The sequence below is a fragment of the Zeus faber genome, assembly GCF_960531495.2.
Source record: "Zeus faber genome assembly, chromosome: 19".
NCBI classification, from domain to species: Eukaryota; Metazoa; Chordata; class Actinopteri; order Zeiformes; family Zeidae; genus Zeus; species Zeus faber.
This window is the reverse complement of record NC_137206.1, coordinates 4,624,772-4,651,724: the sequence shown is the minus strand read 5'-3', so window position 1 is coordinate 4,651,724 and position 26,953 is coordinate 4,624,772.

Genomic DNA, 26,953 nt, shown 5'->3' with positions numbered 1-26,953 from the left:
AGAATGATTAGAACCAACGTAAGAGGAGCTTTGCTGCAGGAGGCGAACTGAGAACTCCTGCGCTGACCTCAATAGCCCGTCTCCCCGGTCTCCCACAATCCCTTTGGCTTGTGGCAGCTTTTCTGCGTTGCCACAGCACTGACCTTATCTGGAAAGGTTGCCGTTAAAAGGAACAGAGTGAGGACTGGTCACTGGAGCCCCCGGCGCTCTGCTCCGGTTCCTTCTGCTTCCGGAGCTCTGAGCTCTGGGAAAGGTCTCACATCGTCCGGACTGAGCTGTCGTTTGTTGGAGCTCACGTGTCAGCCTTGTTGTGGTGTAACACTCCATTCCAAGTCTTTCTATCACATACAGTATATTCACTGTATGTTGTGTGAAAACATGTTCTGACGAGGATCTTTATTATGTGCTTTGGCATTCAAAGGTAATTAGCGGAAGAAGCATGCAGACACAGGTGTAAAACTCCATTATGGTCTAAGATGAGTCATTTACACCTGCAGTAGCAGCGTGGTCTCGGAGGACGGCGTCTTGGCAAGGAAATTTAATAGGGAACATTGAATATTTTGTGACAGTGTTCACAAACTCTTGCTTTGTATAACGACTCACTAAACAAAACAATGCAAGTCCAAAAACTCATTTACAGCCCTGCTGTCTCAGAGGCACACTGAGCAATTGAAATTCTTTCTAATAGTAAAATAACGAAGGGTGGAAAGATCTGCAGGCGTATTCCTATAATTAGCCTCTGTCACTGAGCGTAACCTCGGAGAATTGAGAGCATTTTGTTTCCGTGCAGATAGGATCCTTTCAGCTCGTATTATCTGCCTCTGTGTTTGCTTGGGGCCTTGAAGTCGTTCCCCGAACGGAGGGAAATGAGTTCTGTTTCCTCGCCGTCTCTCCGCAGGGGACTGCAGCCATCAGTGTTTCCAGCTTCATACAAGATGTTCCGCTACACCGACTTCTCCCCGCTGACGGCGTCGTGTTCGGAGAAAAGCTCAGAGTGATGGAAGCCGGTGCTGCCCGAACCTCCAGCCCCGGGGCGGGAGCTGCCATGTTTTGCACAGTATCAGCTCCAATCACCCCCCTGCAACAAATTCCAAAATAAAGTTAAAATGCTGAACGGGGCTGGAGCGACTTGGTCGCCAGGAGTGACTGTGTCTCTCAGTGATGGGATGGTTTGTGCCATGTTTAAAAGAAGATTCAGCCTTGTGTTTAAGAACAACTTGAACCTAATGTCTTTCAAAGCCTTGGATAAATGGTGGTAGAGGAATAAACACAACGAGGTTCAAGATGTTTGGATGTTGGGCTTTGTTTCATTTAGCGGCCGCTGAGTTGGGCTGCTTCTCTGATTTAATGTCAATTCATTAAATGTTGTTTCTTTCTCATCCAGGATCTCTTTTGGTTTAAGGCCCAGTTACATTAGTACCCACTGGGTCTCAACGGTTTGATGGTTTCCTGCAGGTCTCAGTCCGTAGGTCTCCGTCCAGTGGTCTCCGTCTGGAGCTCTCCGTCTGGTGGTCTCCGTCTGGAGCTCTCCGTCTGGTGGTCTCCGTCTGAAAGTCTCCATCCGGTGGTCTCCGTCTGAAAGTCTCCATCCGGTGGTCTCCGTCTGGAAGTCTCCATCTGGAGGTCTCCGTCTGTAGGTGTATTTCTGATCCCTGAACCCTCGTGTGGTCCTGGGATGTGTACAGGTTGTGACGGTGTGAAGAACAGAAGCTTTGTGCGTTCTCAGATGAGATGCTGCATCAAGGCGTCTTTCCTCGTCAATAAAACAAATGGAATCAAACTTACGATCAAAGGAAGGGAGCAGCCGCACCCAAAAGGTAAGAAAGAGCAAATTGAAGTGAAACAGCTGGCGGTGAAGGTCACCTTTAACCACGACGAAAATACAACTTTGTTGTTGTTTACCAGAATTGTGTTTAGCCCGACACATCGCTGGCGGCGAACCCGCTCAGATCACTTCGCTGCGACGGCGACTTTGATACTGAAGCAGAGCTGCCACTCTCTCCCAGGAACCATCACCTACATCACAGATGGGCTGTCAAGACGCTTAAATCCCCCACCACCCTGCGGGCTATAAATACTGCAACAATAAAACCAGCTCAATCGAAGTTTTCTGTAAAGTACATGGTGTAATAATCTGTCTGGTCTCTTTAAAATGACCTTTCCACATCTCGTGGTTGAAGCCTGTTTGGTGTTTGATCTTCAGAGAGCTGCTGAGGTTTCCATCCTCAGAATGAGAAAAGATCAGTGAAGAGTTTAGTTTCAAACGTGAAAGCCAAGGACCCGGGACAACTCCGTCAGACACGACAGCAGGGTGACTGGATGAACTCAAATATTGAATTACGGGACATGAAAGTCCTGATGGTCCAAGTATATTTTAAGGAGGTAATTAAAAGTTGATGGTGAGGTTCCCGTCCGAGCCTCATCAGGGAGGAACCGGCCGGGGGCAGAGCAACCAGTGAAATGTTAGATGTTATTCTTAGAAGCAGGAGGCCAATGGAGACACGGCGAAAATAGGAGGAAGATCTGCTTCTCTTTCTTACTTCCAGTTCAAAGCCTTTCTGCAGTGCTCTGTGCACACTGCAGTTCAGCCTCTTCGGGGTTAAAACCGGTAAAACTATGATGTTAAATGAACACATTGATTCATGAAGAAGAATAATTTTTGCCACATTTCTTAATAAATCCAGACCGGTCAAATTAAGGCTCAGGACCAATAGGACTGAATTCCTGAATCATGCTGAACTACAGGATCGAGCCCGACCGGGCGCTGTTCACAATAGCTTGAGGTTTGTGTGGATGAAATTGGGTGAATGATTTTGACGTTATACCCAACTTGGCTGAAAGGTCAAACGGTGTCAGCGTAGCAGCGGAAGAAGCTATGTCGTCTAATTATAAAGGAGTTCTCATTAATTATATCTAGGGGGAATAGAACTGGTCCACAGAGTGAGCCTTGAGGAACACCACGTGGAAACAAGTCCACACTAAGAATAACGTAACGTGAACAATGAAGGCGTTCAATAAATCCATTCCTCCATTAATGCTTTGACTGATGTTACAAACCTAGGTTTATTAAAGCATTTCTTCATGCCTCAGTAATCTGTTCATCATCATTATTTGACGCATAATCAATTTGTTAATTCATTAATGCATTAACTTAATGAAATTCATTATTCTGTTTGGGACTTTCACTGTCTGTTTCAGTCTGTATCTAACTATCATCCATCCACCCATCTATCATCTATCATCGATCATCTATCATCATCCATCTATTATCCATCCACCTTTTATCTATCATCCATCTCTCTCTCATCTCTCTTTCCATGGTTTCTGTCTTTGGGCTGTGAAGTTCTTCCTAGTGGAGCTGCTTTAAAGGTCTCGACTTATAAACTGGACTCGGTTCTCTGTAAAAAGTCTGAGCTGTAAATTAGCAGCTGCTTTAAATTTAGGATTCTACTTGTCCGAACTTTCAGCGTGTGACGTGACCTCCAGCCAGTTCCTGCACAAACCAGGAAAAGACTTGAATAATGAGCTGGAAAATGGGATTTCAATGAATATTTAACTCCTTCAGAGAAAGCAGCTGATGAACATCTCGACACATTTCCCGTGAATCAGACACAGACGTCTGTATTTACCGCCCTGTCACCCCTGCCCCGCCGCACCACCCCCCCTGCCCCGCTGCCCCTGCCCCACCCACCACCACCCCTGTCCCGCCGCACCACTGCCCCTGCCCCGCCGTCCCTGCCCCGCCGCACATCCGCCCCTGCCCCGCCGCCCCTGTCCCACCCACCACCACCCCTGCCCCACCGCACCACCACCCCTGCCCCGCCGCACCACGGCCCCTGCCCCGCCGCCCCTGCCCCGCTGCACCACCACCGCTGCACCAGCCGCACCAGCGCCGCTGCCCCGCCACCCCTGCCCCCGCCGCACCACCGGCGCTGCCCTGCCGCCCCTGCCCTGGTCGGCCGTCGCTGTGTACTCGCGCCTCGTGGTGTTGGAGAAAAGAAATGGTTGTAATGTGTTTTAATGAATGTTCCATGAAGAAGAAGCCACTCGGCCGTACGCGGCAGGACCAGAGTCTGACCCGCCATGTTTTCACACCAGCATCCTCATAATGACTCTGACTTTGACACGTTTTATTTCCAATAGGTTTTAATGAAGCTGAAGAGGCCCAAGGTCTGTGCTGGCTGGGAAAAGTGGACCCTGTTCAAATATTCAAATAGTAATAAACCTACTCTTAGGGTTGTGCACTTATTTTAAAAGGAAAACATTCATATCGTATTAACTGGGGGTGTAGGAGGCCTTCGCAAATGGAACAGGAAGAGTTGGATGTTTTAAAATTTGTTCTGTATTTTTTTCTTTCCTATTTAAATACGAGGGACCCGTGTGAAATATTAATTATTGCGATAAAACAGTATGTAGAAGGTTGAGCGGAGTGGAGGAGGCAGCCGCTGATAAATTATACACACATCCACCAGAAAGATTAGAAACGGAAAGTGAAATATGACTTGAACGCCTTATTACACGCTGCCGCGCTGGGGCGTGGACGTGTGATAAAGACGTTCAACACGTTCACTCTTCATTCCACCATTTACTGGAAAGTGTCACAAAGCGCTGACGAGAGACGCACCACAATCTGTTCAGGACGATAAGTCTGTTGACGGGAAATGTTTCCGGATGAGATGGAGGAGTGGGACCAGAACTCTCTCTCGTCTCGCCCTCCGTCTTGTCATCCTTCTTGTCCTCCGTCTCATCCTCTGTCTCGTCCTTCGTCTCGTCCTCCGTCTCGTCCTCATTTCCAATCCCATTTTCCAGCTTGTACTCTGCCTCATCATCCTTCTTGTCCCCCTTCTCGTCCCCCGCCTCGTCCTCCTCCTCGTCCTCCTTCCTGTCCTCCACCTCGTCCTCCCTCCCCGTCCTCCTCCTCGTCTTCCTTCCCGTCCTCTGTCTCATCATCCTTATTGCCTCCGCCTTTGTCTTCCTTCTCGTCCTCCGTCTCATTCTTCTTGTCCCGTGTCTTGTCCTCCTTATCGCCTCTGTCTCATCCTCCATCTCGTCCCTGTCTCCTCCTCCGTCTCGTCCTCCTTTCTGTCCTTTGTCTCGTCCTCATCATCCTTCTCGTCCCCCGCCTTGTCCTCCTCCTCGTCCTTCGTACCATCCTCCTTATCGACTCCGACTCGTCGTCCTTCTCGTTCCCCCTCTCGTACCCCATCTTGTCCTCCGCCTCATCCTCCTTCCTGTCCTCCATCTCATCATCCTTATTGCCCCTGTCTCGTCCTCCTTCTCGTCCTCCGTCTCTTCTTCCTGCTCCTCCTCCGCCTCGTCCTCCGCCTTGTCGTCCTTCTCGTCCTCCTTATCCCCTCTGTCTCATCCTCCGTCTCGTCCTCTGCTTCCTCCCCCTTCTCTTCATCCAACCCGTCCTCGGTCTCGTCCACCTTCATGTCCTCCACCTCATCCCCCTTCTCGTCCTCCGCCTCATCCCCCTTCCTCATTCTCTGCCTCCCCAATCTCGATCTCTTCCAACATGTCGTCCCTCGCCTCATCGTCCGCCTCGCTGTCCGTCTCACCCCCCTCCTCATCCTCCGTCTCGTCTCCGTCTCGTCCTCCGTCTTGTCCTCATTATTGTCCTAGTCCTCCATCTCATCCCGTGTCTCATCCCCACCTTGTCCTCCATCTCATCCTCCGTCTCGTCCCCTGTCTCATCCCACTTCTCGTCCTCTGTCTCGCCCTCCATCTCGTCCTCCGTCTCGTCCTCCTTATCGTCCTCATCCTCCGTCTTGTTCTCCGTCTCCTCCTCTGTCTCGTCCTTATTTCCAATCCCATTTTCCAGCTCGTCCTCTGCCTCGTCCTCCTTCTTGTTCTCTGCCTCATCCTCCATCTCATCCTCCGTCTTGTCCTCCTTCTCGTCCCCCGTCTCGTCCTCGTCCCCTGACTTGTAGTCCGCCTTGTCATCCGTCTCACCCCCCTCCTCGTCCTCTGTCTCGTCCTCCACCTTGTCCTCCGTCTTGTCCTCCATCTTGTCCTCCATCTCGTCCTCTGCTTCATCCCCCTTCTCTTCATCTGTCTCGTCCTCCGTCTCATCCCCCTTCTCGTCCTCCGTCTCGCCCTCCGTCGCATCGTCCGTCTCGTCCTCCTTATCATCCTCTACCCCATCCTCCGTCTAGTCTTGTCCCCCATCTCGTCCCCAGTCTCGTCGTCCTCCTTGTCGTCGTCGTCGTCCTCCGTCTCGTCCTCCGTCTCGTCCTCCGTCTCGTCCTCCGTCTCGTCCCCCTTCTTATCCCTCTTGTCCTCCAACAAGTCCTCGTCCCCCGTCTCGTCCCTCGCCTCGTTGTCCGCCTCATCGTCCATCTCACCCACCTCCTCGTCGTCCGTCTCGTCCCCCTCCTCGTCGTCCCTCTCATCCCCCTCCCCGTCGTCAGTCTCGTCATCCATCTCGTGGCCCTTCTCGTCCTCTGTCTCGTTCTCCGTCTCATCGCCGTCTCGTCCCCTGCCTCGTCCTACTTCTCGTCCTCTGCTTCGTCCCCCTTCTCTTTATCCGTCTCGTCCCCCGTCTCGTCCTCCGTCTCGTCCTCCGTCTCGTGCCCCTTCTTGTCCTCCGTCTCGTCTTCCTTATCGTCTTTGTCCTCCAACTCATCCCTCGCCCTTCTCGTCCTCTGCCTCATCCGCCGTCTCGTCTTGTCTCCAGTCTCGTCGTCCTCGTCCTCGTCATCGTCCTCCGTCTTGTCCTCCATCTCGTCCCTCTTCTCATCCCCCTTCTCGTCCCCTCCTCATCCTCCGTCAAGTCCTCCTTCTGATCATCTCTCCCAGTTAAAAGGCAGAGCAGACGGGGAGGAGAGGAGCGGTGCCCAAAACAGCTCCCATCACTTCTGCTCAGCTCATGCATGATTGAGGGGCGGCTGCCAGCGTGGACGATGCATCATTTATAGATCCTGCAAGAATCAAAAAGCAAGCAGCAGCTTGCTCAATGTTGACAAAGCATTGTCTAAAAAACAAGAGAGAGAGAGAGGGAGCGAGAGATTAAAGGAAAAGAAGACTCTAAATAAAGAACAAGCTGATCCCTCCTGGGTGCCGCTAATCTTTCAGATGGAATCAGATTGTTTGGCGATGGAGATTCAAGGATTCAGGGATTCAGGGTGGCTATTAGGCGACAAACTGAGTCATCAAAGGCAGCAGGGGGTGGGGGAGGAGGGAAGGAGGGAGGAAGCAGGGAGGAAGGAGGGATGAAGGAGGGAGGAAGGAGGGAGGAAGGAGGGAGGGAGGAAGTCATTCTCTCTGTTTCCGAACTGCTCAGAGCTCATTTTCACTCCTGACCCTCGTGAGCTCCGTGTATTTGTCCTTCATCACAGCAGCATCAGGAGCATGAAGCCCGACGTGCGCACCCGGCTGGGACAGTCCACATGTTGCATTAGATGTCTGGAGCTCCACCCGTCTGCTCCGCCCTCTCTGTTTGATGCCGCTTGCTTTCCACCCTAGAGAGTTGTGATTCTGTAAGGCGGCTGCAGTGAGCCCTTTCGGCCCGAGCCGAAGCCCAAGCGGCAGCAGCGTTTATCTTCAGCTTTTAGCAGAAAGAGAAACACGCGATCTCCAGAGGATGCAGCGTTCAGCGATCAATACTCTGATCAGCTGGAGCGTGACAGCTGTGCGGCTGGGACCAATGTGGAATAACTGGAAGACACGGAGTGGAAAAACAGGACTCAACTTTAGAAATTACTATGATTTTGCCCCCAATGCTCCAAAGGCCTTTCCATAGCAATCTTACAGATTAAATCAGATATTTGCAGCCTGGCATGGGCAGAAGAAGAGAAGGAGGCAAAGAAGAAGAAGAAGAAGAAGAAGAAGAAGAAGGATCACCACTTTATTTGGAAATTTAGCACCAACTTGCTCAAAGGTACAGTATCTGCAACACATCTCTAACCTGTCGTGCATGTCCTTAGGGTGGAAGGAAACCCACAGGAACATGTGGAGAACATGCTGAGAATATGTGGAGAATTTGTGGAGAGCATGTGGGGAACATGTGGGGAACATGTGGAGAACATGTGGAGAACATGCTGAGAGCATGTGGAGAGCATGTGGAAAACATGTGGAGAACATGTGGAGAACATGTGGAAAGCATGTGGAGAACATGTGGACAACATGTGGAGAACACAGACTCCACACAGAAAGGCTCGAGTCAGGTACAAACCCAGAACCTTCTTGCTGTGAAGAAGCAGTAGAACTACTGAGGCACAATTATGATCTGCTCCTGATTGGTCCTGACCCTGAGCAGAACCTGTTCGTCTGAACTCCAGTTCAGGAAAGGGAAGCCATCCTATTGTTGTTCTGTTTGAAGCGACCACAGCACGTGGGTCCATCACTGTGAGCAGAAAATTTTCTCACATTACTTCTTTGTGCCTTTCTTAATTTCCTCCCTACTTCTTGTTCTCACTCCTTCCCTCTATAGGAAGTACAGCTCCAGATTCAGTCTGCTTCACACTTCCTGTTCATATAAATCTACATCAAGGCTGAGGGACATATAATAATAATAATAACAATAACAATAAAAATAATAATAATAATAATAATTATTATTATTATTATTATTATTATTATTATTATTATTTTTATAAAATTATAATACTATAAATAATGATTTGCAGCCGAGCAGAGCAGCATGCTTCCTGCTGCCCTCGCTCTGACCAGCTGAGCCCAGCGCTCTGTGAGTGATCACTTCAGCCTGGCTTCTCAAGGACTCCCCACCTGGGGGGCGGGGTTATCGATTCATTCCGCCTGATTTGTGCCTCTCCGGCAGAGAAGAGGAGAACACTCTGTTTTCCACTTTAATAACACCACAGTTAGAAAAACCTCTCTCCTCCTCCTCCACCCTCTGCCATGTGGAGCTCCATCAGCTTCCACCACCACCCTCGCCCTACATTCTGATGGACTGACACCCGAGGAGCAGCAATCCCCACAGGGTGTCCACCTGCGGGGTGTCCACCTGCGGGGTGTCCACCTGCGGGGTGTCCACCTGCGGGGTGTCCACTTGCACGGTGTCCACCTGCACAGTGTCCACCTGCGAGGTGTCCATCTGCAGGTTCCGTCCACCTGCAGGTTCTGTCCACCTGCCGGGTGTCCACCTGCTGAGTCCACCTGCAGATCACTGAATGGAAACAGCCTTAGATGGAGGTCTATGGATGGAGATCATTGGATGAAGAAGATGCGAGGACAGGCTGCCCTGTAGCCCCGCCCCATGGCCTCTTGTCCAATCAGCAGAGCCAGGAGTACTTGGTACTAAACAGTACAATGATTCTACCACTTCACGACAGTGACCTGTTCTTCTGAGTGAAGACCATTGTCTCTGTTCAAGGATTTTAGAACCTGGACATTTTGTGTACTGTGTACTGGATAGTACACGGTGTACTGGGTAGTACACTCCCTGGATCACTCATTACCATGATGCTAAAAGCCTGAACGTCCTAGGGGAATAATAAAATATATAATACAATGGGATCTGACACACCAAGCTGTATAAATATATAATAAAACATAATAATATTATAATGTAGTAATGATGAGGGAACACGGGTCGAACCATCTGTCCAGGACAGAAAGAGTGAAAGGACAGGAAGTAGTTTATCCTGAGCTGTGTGTCAGGGGGCGGGGTCACAACGCATTTGCAGGTGTCTTTGCAGGTGAGTTTTCCACCTGATTCTGTATTTTCACTGTTTTATCATTTTCTTTTTCTCTCTGAACAACGTTCTTCACGACGTCGACTCCTGCTCAATAAAGCTCCAAGTGGCAGTGAGTTCAGATACGAAAAGTAAAGCCTGATAAATGAACAGATAAGTGTGAGTCAGCAACAATCCATCATCCACCCATCAACATTCCCGCCATCCATCCATCTCTCTACAGACCGTGGCATCAAGCCACTGAAATCCTGCTTATTTCCGCCACAGAATAATATTTAAATTGACTTTTCTGTTCACACACTTTTATTTAAGGTCCATGTATTTCATAAAAGACTATTTCAGAGAAGAGTCTTTCAGATAAGAGTCTTTCAGGGAAGAGTCTTTCAGAGAAGAGTCTTTGAGAGAAGAGTCTTTCAGAGGGCGTTTACTGTCTGGATAAGGATGTGGTTCGGGCTTTTCACCAATAAACACAACTTGATTGTTGAAGGGAAACAGAAAGTGGGAAACAAGCTGAAACTGGAGTTTTATCTCAAACAGTTTCAGACGGAGGGAGGGAGAGAGGGAGGGAGGGAGAGACAGAGGAAGGGAGGGAGGGAGGGAGGGAGAGACGGAGGAAGGAGGGAGAAGGGAGGGAGGGAGGGAGGGCGGAGGGAGGGCGTCAGCAGAAACCTCCGCCACCGCTCGCTGCAGATAAAAGAATCAGCAAATTCCTGTAATGATGGTTAATGGGATCTTTATTAAGCAAATTATGGTCCCACTGATAACGTCGCTCTCAATGTCGAGTAACTGCCGTCAAATTAATTTAGGGTTCCGACAGAGTTGATATCCCACACCTCCCCCCCATCCCCCCACCCCCGGGCTGGAGGAACGTGGAGGTTTGTAACACACAGAGTTACACGATTTTCAGCCCAAACTGTGTCGACGCCCTTTAAAGCCTGTTTGAAGGGCTGTGAAAAAATGGACATTTAGAATCAGGACAGTCTAGTTCCACAGAGTTGAACCAGTTCGAACTGGTTTCAGGGGGGAGCAACCAGATCTGAGCTCCGTGAACGCTTCAAACATTATAACTCTATGTTTGAGATTAATTTCAATATCGAAATGAAATGGCATCCGGCCGAGACACTTTCCTGCTTCTTCACTGAATATTAAATAAAATGAGATCAGTCCAGATCTGAGCTGGATCAAGCTCTTATTGGGAGGATTATAATACTTATTATTATTATAAACTTATATCTCAGGCCTGGATCGGCAAATCTTTTTCAAATCTGGCACAGGGAGAGTAAACCCCGATAAAGTCCTGCTACCAATTCAGCTACAGGGGGCGCTATAATAAGTGGTCAAGCTTGAGAAGTCGTCCCTACTGCCCTGTTTGACCTAGAGACCAGACTTGGTTTATACTGTAGGTGTCATTTTGTATGATGAATAGAAAGTCTGTCTGATGGATTTTCACCATCTTCCAAAATCTTGTCACAAAGTCCAAATTACATCTAGTGTCCAGGTTCCAAAGGCCGAAAGCTCAGGGATTGGGTGAAGAACCAATTGAATTCTGATTTCATGTTGTAAGAAACTTGGGAACTTGGCAAACTTGGCAGAACTACCAGGGACAGACCTGCCAGGCATGGGGACAGACCTCCCAGGCGCTGGGGACCGACCTCCCAGGGACAGATCTCCCAGGGACCGGGGAAAGACCTCTTAGGGACAGACCTCCCAGGGACCGGGGACAGACTTCTCAGGGACAGGCCTCCCAGGGACCAGGGACAGACTTCTTAGGAACAGACCTCCCAGGGACCGGGGACAGACCTCCCAGAGACAGAGGACAGACCTCTTAGGGACAGACCTCCCAGGGATCGGGGACAGACCTCCCAGGGATCGGGGACAGACTTCTCAGGGACCGGGGACAGACCCTCCAGGGATCGGGGACAGACTTCTCAGGGACCGGGGACAGACCTCCCAGGGATCGGGGACAGACCTCCCAGGGACTGGGGAGAGATCTCCCAGGGACAGGGGACAGACCAATTAGGAACAGACCTCCCAGGGACCGGGGACAGACCTCCCAGGGACCGGGGACAGACCTCTCAGGGACAGACCGCTCAGAGACAGACCTCCCAGGGACCGGGGAAAGACTTCTCAGGAACCGGGGACAGACCTCCCAGGGACAGGGGACAGACTTCTTAGGGAGACCTCCCAGGGACCGGGGACAGACCTCTTAGGAACAGACCTCCCAGGGACCGGGGACAGACCTCCCAGGGACCGCGGACAGACCTCTCAGGGACAGACCGCTAGGGACAGACCTCCCGGGGATCGGGGACAGACTTCTCAGGAACCGGGGACAGACCTCCCAGGGATCGGGGACAGACTTCTCAGGGACCGGGGACAGACTTCTCAGGGACCGGGGACAGACCTCCCAGGGACCGGGAACAGACCTCCCAGGGACAGACCTTCCATGGACAGACCTCCCAGGGACAGGGGACAGACCTCTCAGGGACAGACTTCTCAGGGACCAGGGACAGACCTCCCAGGGATCGGGGACAGACTTCTCAAGGACAGACCTCTCAGGGACCGGGGAAAGACCTCTTAGGGACAGACCTCCCAGGGATCGGGGACAGACTTCTCAGGGACAGACCTCTCAGGGACCGAGGACAGACCCGTCATGGAGCATCTGGAGGAGATCAAGTCGACTTAATTCAATTAATTGAATTGAACCCCCTTGTTTCTCAGGGCCGTTCCTCTGGCCGTCCGGTCGTTGTCCGCTCGCTGGTACTGGGAATAACCGTCCAGGCTCTGGCTGCTCTGGCTGCTCTGTATTATCATAACTGCATCATATTGTCAAAATGTTGTGGATGCTCCGCGCTGGATGTTTTGATCCTGTTTCTGTAAATTCTCTGGCGAATAAAACAGAATTAAATAATTTCCAGTGAGAAACTGCTTAAACTCCCATGTGGAGGAGTCGGATCAAAAGCTAACGAGCTGCAGTGTGTGTGTGTGTGTGTGTGTGTGTGTGTGTGTGTGTTTAATTAGTGTCCCTTGGCCCTGCTGCTCTTCGTCACTGAGGAAGAGGAGCTGAACCACAGTGTAATTGTTACAAAACACTGTTTTCTCGGGACTCTGCCACTTCGCCTCCGAGCGGCTTTTTTATTTTCTCCTGCAAATATTTAATCTGTGATGACGGCCACGCCGCGCCCACGTGCACGTCGCACCCACGTGCACGCTGCGCTGCAGGGCTGTGGAGCTCCAGTTTGCAGCTGTAAAACAAAGTTGTTTTTCTGATTCTGAAACATGAAAACCTTCCTGAGTTTGAACCATTTTATCTCGAGACACATCAAACTGTTTGGTCTGAGCTGCGTGTGTGTGTTCCTCCGCAGGGTTCTGAAGGTAAAACAGGCGATATTAAAATCGAGTCTCATATTACCACATGGATATTATAACGATCTTTCTCCCTCCACCGCTCACATGAGCTTCCAGCTGAACATCGATAGGAATAAAGTTTCAGAGAGCAGAGCTGTGAGCGTGCACGTGGGCGTGCACGTGAGCGAGACATAACCTCAAGACATTCTGTGTTTTCCAGATTCGGATCAAAAAGTTCAAGTTTCTAATTAAAAATGATCTCAGTTTGCACTACAACCCTGAGAGGCTTCCACCGGGAGGAAGAGGAGGATCTTTATGATGCAAAGCAACAAAACTCTTCTTCTTAATGTTCAATTCTCCTCCAAAGGCTCCACTCGACGTTCGAGGGGATCAGGGACGGGTCCGGGTCCTGCCGCCTGGGCCCGGGGAATGGTCCAGGTCCTGGCGTCAGACCCGTCCTAACTCCATTAGCGGCAGTGTGTCGGCACGGCAGACGTCATGCTTCAGTGTCGCCGCTCCCTTACTCCACTCCGAAAAGTAAAACCTCAGAACAGGAACTAGAACAGGAAGTGGAAGACCGGGCGAGCGCAGGACCAGCTAGCTAGTTGGCATCAGAATTTCTGAAACCACAGGGCCAGTGCTAGACTATAACGGTTGCCCAGTTGCCCCAGGCAACCATATTTAGACCATTGGCAACAATCTTGTGTGGTCTGGTTGCCCCGTTGATGACCACCTCTTCATGTTTAGACATTTAAATTGAGAGTTATCCTTGAGCATTGGCAACTTAGCAACTCTGCTGTTGCCAAATTGCCAACCACTGAAAGTGCATATGAGTGAGAATGCTCCATTTGTGAAAAGTACCAGGACAGCGTATGACTGTAGACCAGACACTCGGACTCTGATGCATAGATTTATTGTACATGAGAGACTGAGAGAAAATGAAAGAAAAAGAAGGAATGAAGAAAGAATAAAGCACTTGACATGAAGGTGGAGAGCTGTTTCGGAAACACCTCGGAAAATATGAACTATTTTCACCACTATGTGTGAAAAGGTAGATAATTCACCTTCTGACGGTAACAGCAGGACAACCTGTTATTGGATTAAAACCTGTAAACTTCCACACATCAGGAATCAGTTTCGCAGTCCCAGACCTTAGCCCAGTAACTTAACAGAACTGAAGGAGTAACTGTAACCATCCCATGTGTCTGGGAGCCTTCCTCCTCCTCCTCCTCCTCCTCCTCCTCCTCCTCCTCCTCCTCCTCCTCCTCATCATCATCTTCCTCCTCCGCCTCCTTCACCTCCTCATCATCATCTTTCTCCTCCTCCGCCTCCTCCTCATCATCTTTCTCCTTCTCCTCCTCCTCATCCTCTCAGCGTTCGGCGTCCAGAACCTTCCAACTGAGCTCGGCAGGGTTTCACTCAAACTCCAATCACTCCATCCTCCTAGCGCCGCCACGTAACCATGGCGACAATGACAATAAAGCACGGTGGTACTGCGCAGCTGTTTGCACTCAGGATTAAAATAGAAATCCACGAAGCTCCAGGTTCCAGCTCCTGTATTAGCGGCCGACGCCCGCTGCGCCATTAGCGGCCCTGAGCGACAAACGGAGAGAAAAAAACAAAACAAAAAACTCAAAACAGACAAGTGGCCTCGTCCGCACCTCTGTGAAGGGTTCAGAAGACATATTCTTTCCTGTTCCATCTAAAAAGACATCCTGTCCACACCAACGGGGTTCTAGAAAATCTCTGTCCACACGAGAACGTATAAAACAATTAAAGCGCTGACATGAGCACGCCAGGTCAGTAGGGGGGCGATGATGTCACCAAACTCCACGTCAAACACCACAGAAGAACCCGGGCAGCGCGTCGAGCGGCTTCATAATACTCAGAAACAAAAATGAACGGACGCCGTTCCTGAAGCTGGAGACTTCTAAGCCCCTGGTGGAGACACGGAGAACAGCACCACCACGCTGCAGGCTCCTGAGATGCTCCGTTCGACTTGCTCCATCAATACGCGTTTTTCCAAAAGCTTGGTCTCCACTTCCAAAAAGGCTGTTTTTCGTGTGGACGGGGACAAAAACGCAGAGAAAACACGACGTTTTCTCAAATATCTGTGCACAGTGTGGACTTGGGTAAAACCTGGAGGTGGCGCCGAGGAGGAGATTCATTCAGGCAGAAGCTGGTGCTGCTCAACCACGTTTCTCCAGAGTTCCTACGAATCTCATCGAACACCAGATCGGCTCCTTCAGCAGAGAACCGTCTGTGTTGCTGAAAGCTGCTGTTTAAATTATATCACGTCATGTCATATCACATAATATCATATCATATCATGTCATCTTATATCATATCTCATAAAATGATATTATATCATGTCAAAACATATATCATGTCAAATCATGCCATGTCATATCACATAATACCAAATCATATGTCAAATCATATATCACGTAATATCATGACATCATATCATGTCATCACATAGCATATCATGTCATGTTATATCGCGTAATATCACGACATATATCCCATATCATACATCACGTAATTTCATGTCACATCATTTCACGTAATATCATATCATGTCATGTCATTTATCACATAATAGCAGATGTCATATCACGTAATATTACATATCATATCACATCACGTTATATTATGTCATATCCTATATAACATCATATCATGTCATGTTATATCATGTAATATCATGACATATCACATAATATCATACTAGGTTATATCATGTCATATCACATACATGTCACATAATATCATATATCATATCACTTAATATCATGTCTTATTATGTCACATTACTGGATTATTTTACCCCCACAAGTACTATCTTTTCAGTTCACTCTATTATATTACATTATACTATATTATATAATTTACTATATAATATATTTAATATATAATACTATATAATATAGTACAGTTTCAGCACAAACTTTTAATTTATTTCACAGCAGCTGCACAGGCAAAAGTCAGTGTAGCCACACCTGAATCCTAAATCACTTCCTGTTCAGTAGTACTACTTCCTGCCAGTGTACTGCCCAGTACATAGTGTACTGCCCAGTACACAGACAGATGGTAAACCAGGCTCCCTGTGACGCATGGTGATGGTTTGATTTGGTCCTCAGATAAATATTTAACCCAAATCAACACCAACTGTCGTGGAGGAAATGCTTCAGTTCTCCCTCAGCTCCGTGACGGTTGACCTGCAGGTGCAGCGGGCGTCGCACTCCAATCTGCTGCACCCGCACGGATCAAAGGTGGGGGTGGGGGGGAGACGCCCCCACCCTAATCAAACCACCCGACCAGCAGGAGGGACTCATTGTTTTGCCGTCGTTTCATGCACCGCGTGCTCGCTGCAGGACGAGCGCAGGAGAGTCCAGAAGGAGAAGAATCACTTTATTAATCGATTCATGCTCCAACGCCTTGCTCAAGGGCAGCGGCGGGAGCGTCCTAACATGGGGGGTGGAGGAAAAAACCGGAGGAAACCCAAATGAACACAGGGCAAACACAGGTAGGGAACATGCAGACTGCAAGGTTCGAACCCATAACCTTGTTGCTGCGAGGGAACGGCAGAACCACTGACCCACCGCGACACCGTTCAATGGGAAATCAGCCAGGAGCAGCTCGGGGTTCAGCGCCTTTCACTAGGACGAGTAGGGGGGTTGAACCAACAACCCTGTGGACCATTAACCCACGACCCTCTGGTTGTCCCCGGAGTTCCTTACACTAGAACCAAGGAGGTGGTTCGGCGTTCGGTCCCATCAGCTCCCACAATGCAGCGGGGCCGGGAACAGCGTCAGCCCCTTGGTCTCTAAATGCAGGGTGCGGCCCGCCACACTAATTAGAGGCTCCCAACTCATCTCCTGGGGGCTTAATCTGAGCCTCTGTACAATCGAAAACCAGCGTTGAGAGTGTGCCCCCCTCACATCTCTTCACCCAAAAATGTTTAAAAAAAGGGAATTATTACAGGTTTTAAAGATCTGATTCCATTTCTCCCGGGATTTGTGTCACTTCCTCTCCCGGTTTCTACGTTTCTGAGGGAAAATTTGCATTTGAGTTATGTCTTTTCTTTCTCTGCTGCTTTCGCTCCACTCGCTCAAAGTGGATCCTGACCTGTGGCGTCATTCAGTCTCTCACGTTCAGCCCGTATTGTAAAAGCCTCTAGAAAACCTGCTGTGTCAGAGTCACCGTCGCTCTTCTCGGATTCTTCTGTAACTCCGTTTTAACTCCGAAGCCCTCTCAGCCGTGGAGGAGCGTTGTGGGAGGCAGGAGCGGTGAGGGGAGCTGCCATTGAGCTGCGGTTCCGGATGAGTCGCCTCTAGAAAACGAGAGAAGTGAGAGCGGAAGAGCACTGGATAGACCTACAACCAATCAGAGCCCTGTATAGACCTACAACCAATCAGAGCACTGGATAGACCTACAACCAATCAGAGCACTGGATAGACCTACAACTAATCTGAGCATTGAATAGACCGACAACCAATCAGAGCACTGGGTAGACCTACAGCCAATCAGAGCACTTGATACTAGGGGGACGGTAGCTCAGGAGGTAGAGCTGGTCATCTAGTAGGTCTGGTAGTCTAAAGGTTGCTGGTTGGATCCCAGGCTCCTCCTGCTAGCATGCTGTAGTGCCCTTGAGCAAGACACTTAACCCCTCATTGCTCCTGATGGCTGCGTCCGTCGGTGTTTGAATAATTGTAAGTCGCTTTGGATAAAAGCGTCTGATCAATGGCGAAATGTAAATGTTGATAGACCTACAGCCAATCAGAGCACTGGATAGACCTACAACCAATCAGAGCACTGGACAGACTACAACCAATCAGAGCACTGGACAGACCTACAACCAATCAGAGCACTGGATAGACCTACAACCAATCAGAGCACTGGACAGACTACAACCAATCAGAGCACTGGACAGACCTACAACCAATCAGAGCACTGGATAGACCTACAACCAATCAGAGCACTGGATAGACCTACAACCAATCAGAGCACTGGATAGACCTACAACCAATCAGAGCACTGGATAGACCGTCCGGTTGGTTTAAAACTTTCGAGATAGCAGATTCAACTCCGCCCGTTCCATGTCAGCGTGACGACCCGGGTCCGTCCGGGAGGCACCAGCGTCGTTGACGAACCCCAGGGGGGACACTTCTGAGGCGTCAAACTCACATTTCTCGGCCTTTTATGAAGAGCTGGTTCCCTGGAAGCCCCCGCAGGAACCACGTGCGATGCGGGTTCCTGTTCGGGCTTGGGAAAAACTATTCCAGTTGGTTCTGGTTCCAGTTGTTGATGTTCCCAATTGGTTGCAATTCCAGTTGGTTGTGTTCCCAGTAGCTTTTGGTTCCGGTTCCAGGTGATTCTGTTTCCCACTTGGTTCTGGTTCCAGTTCCAGTTGGTTCTGTTCCCAGTAGCTTCTGTTTCCCAGTGGTTCTGGTTCCCAATTGGTTCCAATTCCAGTTTGTTCTGTTCCCAGGAGCTTTTGGTTCCAGTTCCAGTTGGCTCTGTTTCCCAGTTGGTTCTGGTTCCCAGTTCCAGTGTGTGTGTGTGTGTGTGTGTGTGTGCGTGCGTGCGTGTGTGTGTGTGTGTGTGTGTGTGTGCGTATGTATGTGTGTGTGTGTGTGTGCGTGTGTGTGTGTGCGTGCTTGTGTGTGTGTGTGTGTGTGTGCGTGCTTGTGTGTGTGTGTGTGTGTGTGTGTGTGTGTGTGTGTGCACGTGTGTGCGTGTGTGTGTGTGTGTGCACGTGTGTGTGTGTGCCTGCATGTGTGTGTGTGTGTGTGTGCACGTGTGTGCCTGCGTGTGTGTGTGTGTGTGTGTGTGTGTGTGTGTGGAGGCAGGAAACAGCAGCGAGCTTCAAAAGGAAAATCTTCACAGTAAATAACAGCGTCACAAATGGAACGTCCCACACGAGGCCGGAAGAATCTCATCAGCTGGTCCAGGACCAAATGGGTTTTCTACCCCTTCACATATTTCTCATTAATTTGGGGGGAAATGGAAGACCCCAGCGGGCGGGGGGCGGGGGGCGGGGGCGGGGGCGCGGGGTGTCGCCGCCCGACGTGCTCAGATTCTGCTGCTTCAACTGATTCTAAAGGTAATTTAGCGACGGAGCCGAGGCAGAACGAGCCTCCAGGGGGCGACGGAGGATTCTGCTCCAAACATCTCAGCATCTGGAGGAAGAAGGAAGCGCTGTTCCTGTTCGCTGTGCTCAGATTCAAATGCAGAAATATTTGGAAAAAATATCAATATAAACGGGATGTTTCTGCACAAGATGAATAAATATGATTACAACCATACAGGCAAAGATAACAATAGATGTACGAAAATGATGATGTTATTACTACATTTTTACGCTTCTAATAATTAACTAATAATTTAGGTTGTATTTATTACAAGCTCTCGCAAATATTCAACAAAAACACAATGTTTTCACCACTCAGTGAAGCCTGTAAACAGAAAATAAAACATGAGCAACTTCCAACCTCCTAATACGCACTATTCAGCAAACACAGGGTGGTGTACAGAGCAGGGTACAGGACAGGGTACAGGACAGGGTACAGAGCAGGGTACAGGACAGGGTACAGGACAGGGTACAGAGCAGGGTACAGGACAGGGTACAGGACAGGGTACAGAGCAGGGTACAGGACAGGGTACAGGACAGGGTACAGAGCAGGGTACAGGACAGGGTACAGAGCAGGGTACAGGAAAGGGTACAGGGCAGAGTACAGGGCAGAGTACAGGGCGTGGTACAGGACAGGGTACAGGGCAGAGTACAGGACAGGGTACAGGGCAGAGTACAGGGCAGAGTACAGGACAGGGTACAGGGCAGAGTACAGGGCGTGGTACAGGACAGGGTACAGGGCGTGGTACAGGACAGGGTACAGGGCGTGGTACAGGACAGGGTACAGGTCAGAGTACAGGGTTGTTGGGTACAGGCCGGCAGGGTTCAGAAAAACTAGAAGAAAAGCAGACACGGCGGTCCATGGTTCCGTTTATGAACATGAAGTGGACACGTTAGGTAAGTACTGTAGTCAGCACATGAGGTTAGTAGGAGGTAGAAAGTCAACTATAAATAATATTACATGTTGTTATTAATTGCATTATTAATATACATATACTGTGTAATGTACATGTATTCTACCTTCACCATGGAGGAGCCGTCCCTCAGTCGTCTGGACCCTCTTGGGATAACGTCACAGCAAGATGGCTGCCATGTCAACACGGTGCAGGAGCAGAAAAATGTTTCAACTGTTCCTCCACCTTCAGTCGATGGATCCCTCTTTTCCTCCACCTTTACTACAACTAAACTTCACTTCAGCTGCCAGGGCGGGGCATCGGATTGTATGTGGGCAGGGCATCAGACTGGGGCATCTGATCATGTTCAATAAAGTTTTGTTAAAAACAATAAAATACACAACACTCAACTGTTTTTTTGTATGAAAATATCCATTTAATTGAATCTCTTCAACTTTTAAACCGAGGAAAATTAAAAAAGGAGAAGCTGCTATGAGCCCAGACGTTCAACCATATCTATACACAGTACACAGAGATATATAGAGATAGAAATAAAGATAGATAGCCCCAACCCTTCCTTTAACTAGTGCACTCACGACCACATGATGATCTCCTTCATTTCGTTTTTTTTAAATTTCTTGTCTCTGGAGCTCGAACTCTGGGAGGAGACCAGTTTTTGTTTTGTTGATATATTATTATTAGTTATAATAATAATAATAATAATTCGATGGAGCAGAATAATTTAATTGCATAAAAGTAATTGCATAGCCTATATACATATATATACAGTATATACTGTATATATATGTATACACACACACACACACACACACCGATCAGCCACAACATTAAAGCAGTGACAGGTGAAGTGAATAACATTGATCATCTGGCTCCGATGGCACCTGTCAAGGGGTGGCATATATAATTATTATATATATACTGTTATATATTATTATTATTATATATATACTGTTGTATATTATTATTATATATATATACTGTTATATATTATTATTATATATATACTTTTATATACTATTATTATTATATATACTGTTATAAATTGTTATTATTATATATTTTTTTTAATATATTATTATTATTATATATATACTGTTATATATTAATTATATGTGTATACTGTTATAGTATCAGTGACTCAGTAAATATACTGTACAGTGTCAGAAACATTCATAGATAAAACTGATCAAACTATTCTCTCCCTCCCTCTGTCTCTCTCTCTCTGTCTCTCCCTCTGTCTCTCTCTCTCTGTCTCACTCGCTCTCTGTCTCTCTCTCTCTGTCTCTCGCTCTCTGTCTCTGTCTCTCTCGCTCTCTGTCTCTCTCTCTCTGTCTCTCTCTCTCTGTCTGTCTGTCTCTCTCAGTGAGCGAAGGGAGGGGGGGTATTGACTATAATCACACATAATGAAACATCAATATATTTGATCAGCTCTGTGGATCATTAGGACTCAAGATGAACGCTCTCTTCTCTTCCTCAAACCTTTCATCGCCCCCTGTTCATCCCCCCCTCTCTCTCTCACCCTCTCTCTCTCTCTCCGCCCCCCCCCCCCCCCCCGCTCCTTGCTTTAGGATTATAACTCCCTGGACCCCCCTTCTCCTCCAGCTGCTCCTCGTCCTCCCACTAAGCCTCTTACGCCTCCATCTTTCCAATGCTTCATCTTCGCACAAACTTCATTATTAATCAGGAGTCGAGGGCATCTGCTTCTCCGCTGATTCAGAGACCATCTTAAACACAGGAAGACCCTCCTGCTCCTCCTGCTCCTCCTGCTCTTCCTGACCCTCCTGCTCCTCCTGACCCTCCTGCTCCTCCTGACCCTCCTGCTCCTGCTCCCCCTGACCCTCCTGCTCCTCCTGACCCCCCTGCTCCTCCTGCTCCTCCTGACCCTCCTGCTCCTCCTGACCCTCCTGCTCCTCCTGCTCCTCCTGCTCCTCCTGACCCCCCTGCTCCTCCTGACCCTCCTGCGCCTGCTCCCCCTGACCCTCCTGCTCCTCCTGACCCCCCTGCTCCTCCTGCTCCTCCTGACCCTCCTGCTCCTCCTGACCCTCCTGCTCCTCCTGCTCCTCCTGACCCTCCTGCTCCTCCTCAGCCCCCTGCTCCTCCTGCTACTCCTGACCCTCCTGCTCCTCCTGACCCTCCTGCTCCTCCTCACCCTCCTGCACCTCCTGCTCCTCCAGACCCTCCTGTACCTCAAGACCCTCATGCACCTCCTGACCCTCCTCACCCTTCTGCACCTCCAGACCCTCTTGTACCCCCTGCACCTCCAGACCCTCCTGCACCTCCACCTCCAGACCCTCCTGCATCTCCAGGTCCTCCTGCACCTCCAGACCCTCCTGCACACTGAAGTCTTCCTGCGCATGGAGGCTGATGGGGTATGAGGGTGATGGGGTGTTGGTTGGGTGCAGGGTACACTCCTGGTTTGGAGCTGACCCCAAACAGTCTCAGTACTGCTCTGTACCCAAACTGTCAGGTCAGAATAGTGGAACCGTCTGTTACGTCTTCCTTCCAGTTGGAACCAGCTTGGGCTGGGCAGCGCCGCTCAGCAGGACTGTCCCACTTCACGCCGGTTTGATGTGCTTCCGTTTCACTGCTTTCACAACTTCTTTAAGAACTTGGCTTTTAAACTCCAGGCAGCCTTCAGGGCAGAAGATCGACTTGACGTCTTCTTAGACCCCATGTCTCCACTCCTACCATAACAATATGGCTGAAATATTTATTAAGTACTGAGGTTGTTCTGCACGAGTAACTCCTGTGAAGCATCTCCCCTCTCGGCTTGACAAAACAATGTGAATGGATTTAATGTCAAATAAAGAACAGTTTTATTGATGGAAATGTGGGATAATGAATAAAACCCCAATATTCATAGATTCTTTGGAAGCAACAACACAACGTAATGTGGATATCTGATTCAGTTTTCATTCCAGAGGTCGTTCTGGATCGATGCTCCGTCGGCCAGGCAGGATGCTCTGCATCGATCGCTGTGTTGCCAAGCAACAGCATCAACAGCAGGAAGCAGGACGCAGGAAACGGAAAGCAGGAAGCAGGAAATAATATTTGGAAATAATTTGTGAGAAATAATGTTTGGTTCATATTGAAAATCAGTGAAATGTGAATGAGGGAACGCAGGTTTCACATCGATCCGACCCGAGGGAACCAATTACCTGCTGTGTCAGGTGGAGCACCCTACACCACCTCCATCGCAATACACCCTGCTCCACCTCCATCACATTTCACCCTGGACCACCTCCATAACAATTCACCCCGCTCCACCTCCATAACAGTTCACCATGGGCCACCTCCCTGACTGCACGTCTAATAAAACAGCCTTGTTCAGACACGAGACGCTAGAGTGTGATGGAGTGATGTGATCAAGATGTAAGAGATGACATGGAGGAGATGGAGGAGCAGGAAGGAGTTGTAGCGATGTGAAGATGTAAAGGTTGTAGGAGGTGTAGATGGTGTAGAAGGAGTAGGAGATGTAGGAGATGTAGCCGTTGTATTGTCAGCCTGTCTCTGTTTCCTGTACGCCTGTCTCTCTGTTGCCTGTTTCTCTGTCTTCTGTCTGTCTGTCTGTGTCTCTGTCTCCTGTCTGTCTCTCTCTCTCCTGTCTCTCTGTTTCCTGTCTGTCTCTCTGAATGTGTGTGAATGGATGAATGAGGTTTGTTGTGTAAAGAGCTGTGGGTCACAGGATTAGAAAAGCAACACAAATTACAGAAGGAGGATGGATGGAGGATGGAAAACACAAAATCAGCTGTTTCTCCCTCTCTCTGTCTCTCTCTCCCTCTCTCTGTCTCTCTCTCACTCTGTCTCTCTCTCTATACCTCCCCCTCGACCCCCTCTCTCTCTATGCCCCGTCTCTCTCTCTCTCTCTCTCTCTAAAACAAAGGGATTCAACAGGGCAGGGACAGTTATTTTAAGCATCCCACTGACCGTTCCCCCCGACTGCACAGTAAATACCGTCGGCTACGTGGACACGATGCGGACAGGCTGCATGGCACCAGCAGATGATCCACCAGAGATGATCCATCAGGAGATGATCCACAAAGCGACGATCTACCAGGAGACGATCCACCAAGAGATGATCCATCAGGAGATGATCCACGGTTGTTGTTCCTCATATCACCCGTCCTCTCATAACTGCAGCTTTCAAACAGCCTCAAGAATCACTGATCAATACAAACAATACAAGACTGACCTCTAGTATGAGCAGGTTCCATAGAAAAGATAGCGGCTAGGTTACCATGGAGAGAGGCGAGTCACTTAACATGTTGTTTCTCTTAACATGACGTTTACCTTATCGTATAGTTTCTCTTAACATGTAGTTTCTCTTAACGTGTAGTTTCTCTTAACGTGTAGTTTATCTTAACATGTAGTTTCTCTTAACGTGTAGTTTATCTTAACATGTAGTTTCTCTTAACGTGTAGTTTCTCTTAACTTGTAGTTTCTCTTAACATGTAGTTTCTCTTAACGTGTAGTTTCTCTTAACATGTAGTTTATCTTAACATGTAGTTTCTCTTGATGTGTTGGTTCTCTTAACATGAAGTTTCTCTTATCGTGTTATTTTTCTTAACGGGTAGTTTCTCTGAATATACATTTTCTCTTAACATGTTTCTCTTAACGTGTCATTTCTCTTACCATGTTTATCTTAACATGAAGTTTCTCTTAACATGTCGTTTCTCTTAAGGTGTTGTTTCTCTTAGCATGTAGTTTCTCTTAATGTGTTGTTTCTCTTAATATGAAGTTTCTCTTAACGTGTAATTTCTCTCAACATGTAGTTTCTCTTAATGTGTGGTTTCTCTTAACATGTATTTTCTCTTCACATGTTTATCTGCACATGTACTTTCTCTTAACATGTAGTTTCTCTTAAAGTGTTGTTTCTCTGAACATGAAGTTCTCTTAACGTGTTGTTTCTCTTAACATGAAGTTCCTCTTAACATGTTGTTTCTCTTGACGTGTAGTTTCTCTTTACATGAAGTTCCTCTTAACATGTAGTTTCTCTTAACATGTAGTTTTTCTTAACATGTTTCTCTTAACATGAAGTTTCTCTTAACATACTGGTTCTCATAAGATGAAGTTTCTCTTCACATATTGTTTCTCATAAGATGAAGTTCCTCTTAACGTGTTGTTTCTCTTAACATGAAGTTCCTCTTAACGTGTAGCTTCTCTTAACATGTAGTTTTTCTTAACATGTTTCTCTTAACATGAAGTTCCTCTTAACGTGTTGTTTCTCTTAACATGAAGTTTCTCTTAACGTGTTGTTTCTCTTAACATGAAGTTTCTCTTAACATCTTGTTCTCTTAACATGTAGTTTCCCTTAACATGTTTCTCTTAACATAAAGTTTCTTTTAACGTGTAGTTTCTCTTAACAAGTAGTTTCTCTTACCGTGTTGTTTCTCTTAACATGTGGTTCCTCTTAACGTGTAGTTTCTCTTAACGTGTTGTTTCTCTTAACATGTAATTTCTCTTAACGTGTAGTTTCTCTTAACATGTAGTTTCTCTTAACAAGTAGTTTCTCTTACCGTGTAGTTTCTCTCAAGTAGTTTCTCTTACCGTGTTGTTTCTCTTAACATGTGGTTCCTCTTAACGTGTTGTTTCTCTTAACATGTAATTTCTCTAAACGTGTTGTTTCTCTTAACATGTAGTTTTTCTTAACATGTTTGTCTTAACATGAAGTTTCTCTTAACGTGTTGATTCTCTTAACATGAAGTTCCTCTTAATGTTTTGTTTCTCTTAACATGAAGTTTCTCTTAACGTGCTGTTTCTCTTAACATGAAGTTTCTCTTAACGTGTTGTTCCTCTTAACATGAAGTTTCTCTTAACGTGTTGTTTCTCTTAACATGTAATTTCTCTAAACGTGTTGTTTCTCTTAACATGTAGTTTTTCTTAACATGTTTGTCTTAACATGAAGTTTCTCTTAACGTGTTGTTTCTCTTAACATGAAGTTCCTCTTAATGTTTTGTTTCTCTTAACATGAAGTTTCTCTTAACGTGCTGTTTCTCTTAACATGAAGTTTCTCTTAACGTGTTGTTCCTCTTAACATGAAGTTTCTCTTAACGTGTTGTTTCTCTTAACATCAAGTTCCTCTTAACGTGTTGTTTCTCTTAACATCAAGTTCCTCTTCACATGTTGTTTCTTTTAACATGAAGTTTCTCTTAACGTGTTGTTCCTCTTAACATGAAGTTTCTCTTAACGTGTTGTTTCTCTTAACATCAAGTTCCTCTTAACGTGTTGTTTCTCTTAACATGAAGTTCCTCTTAACGTGTTGTTTCTTTTAACATGAAGTTTCTCTTAATGTGTTGTTTCTCTTAACGTGTAATTTCTCTTAACGTGTAGTTTCTCCTAACGTGAAGTTTCTCTTAACATGTAATTTCTCTTAATGTGTAGTTTCTCTTAACATGTAGTTTCTCTTAACATGTAATTTCTCTAAATGAGTTGTTTCTCTTAACATGTAGTTTCTCTTAACATGTAGTTTTTCTTAACATGTTTCTCTTAACATGAAGTTTCTCTTAACATGTAATTCCTTTTGACGTGTTGTTTCTCTTAACGTGTTATGAAGTTTCTCTTAACATGTAATTTCTCTTAACGTGTAGTTTCTCTGAACATGAAGTTTCTCTTAATATGTAATTTCTCTTAACGTGTAGTTTCTCTTAACATGTAGTTTCTCTTAACATGTTTCTCTTAACATGAAGTTTCTCTTAACGTGAAGTTTCTCTTAGCATGTTGTTCTTCCAAGGTGTGAGTGTGTAGTGACGGAGCGTGTTGGAGGCGTGAAACGCGCTGACAGGAACATGACCGACACACACGCATACACACACACGCCCACACACACTAAAGCAGATATAGGTCACTCAGTCTAAAAATGGCCGCCTCCCCTGAGGCTGTGCAGCGTGAAATAGACTTTT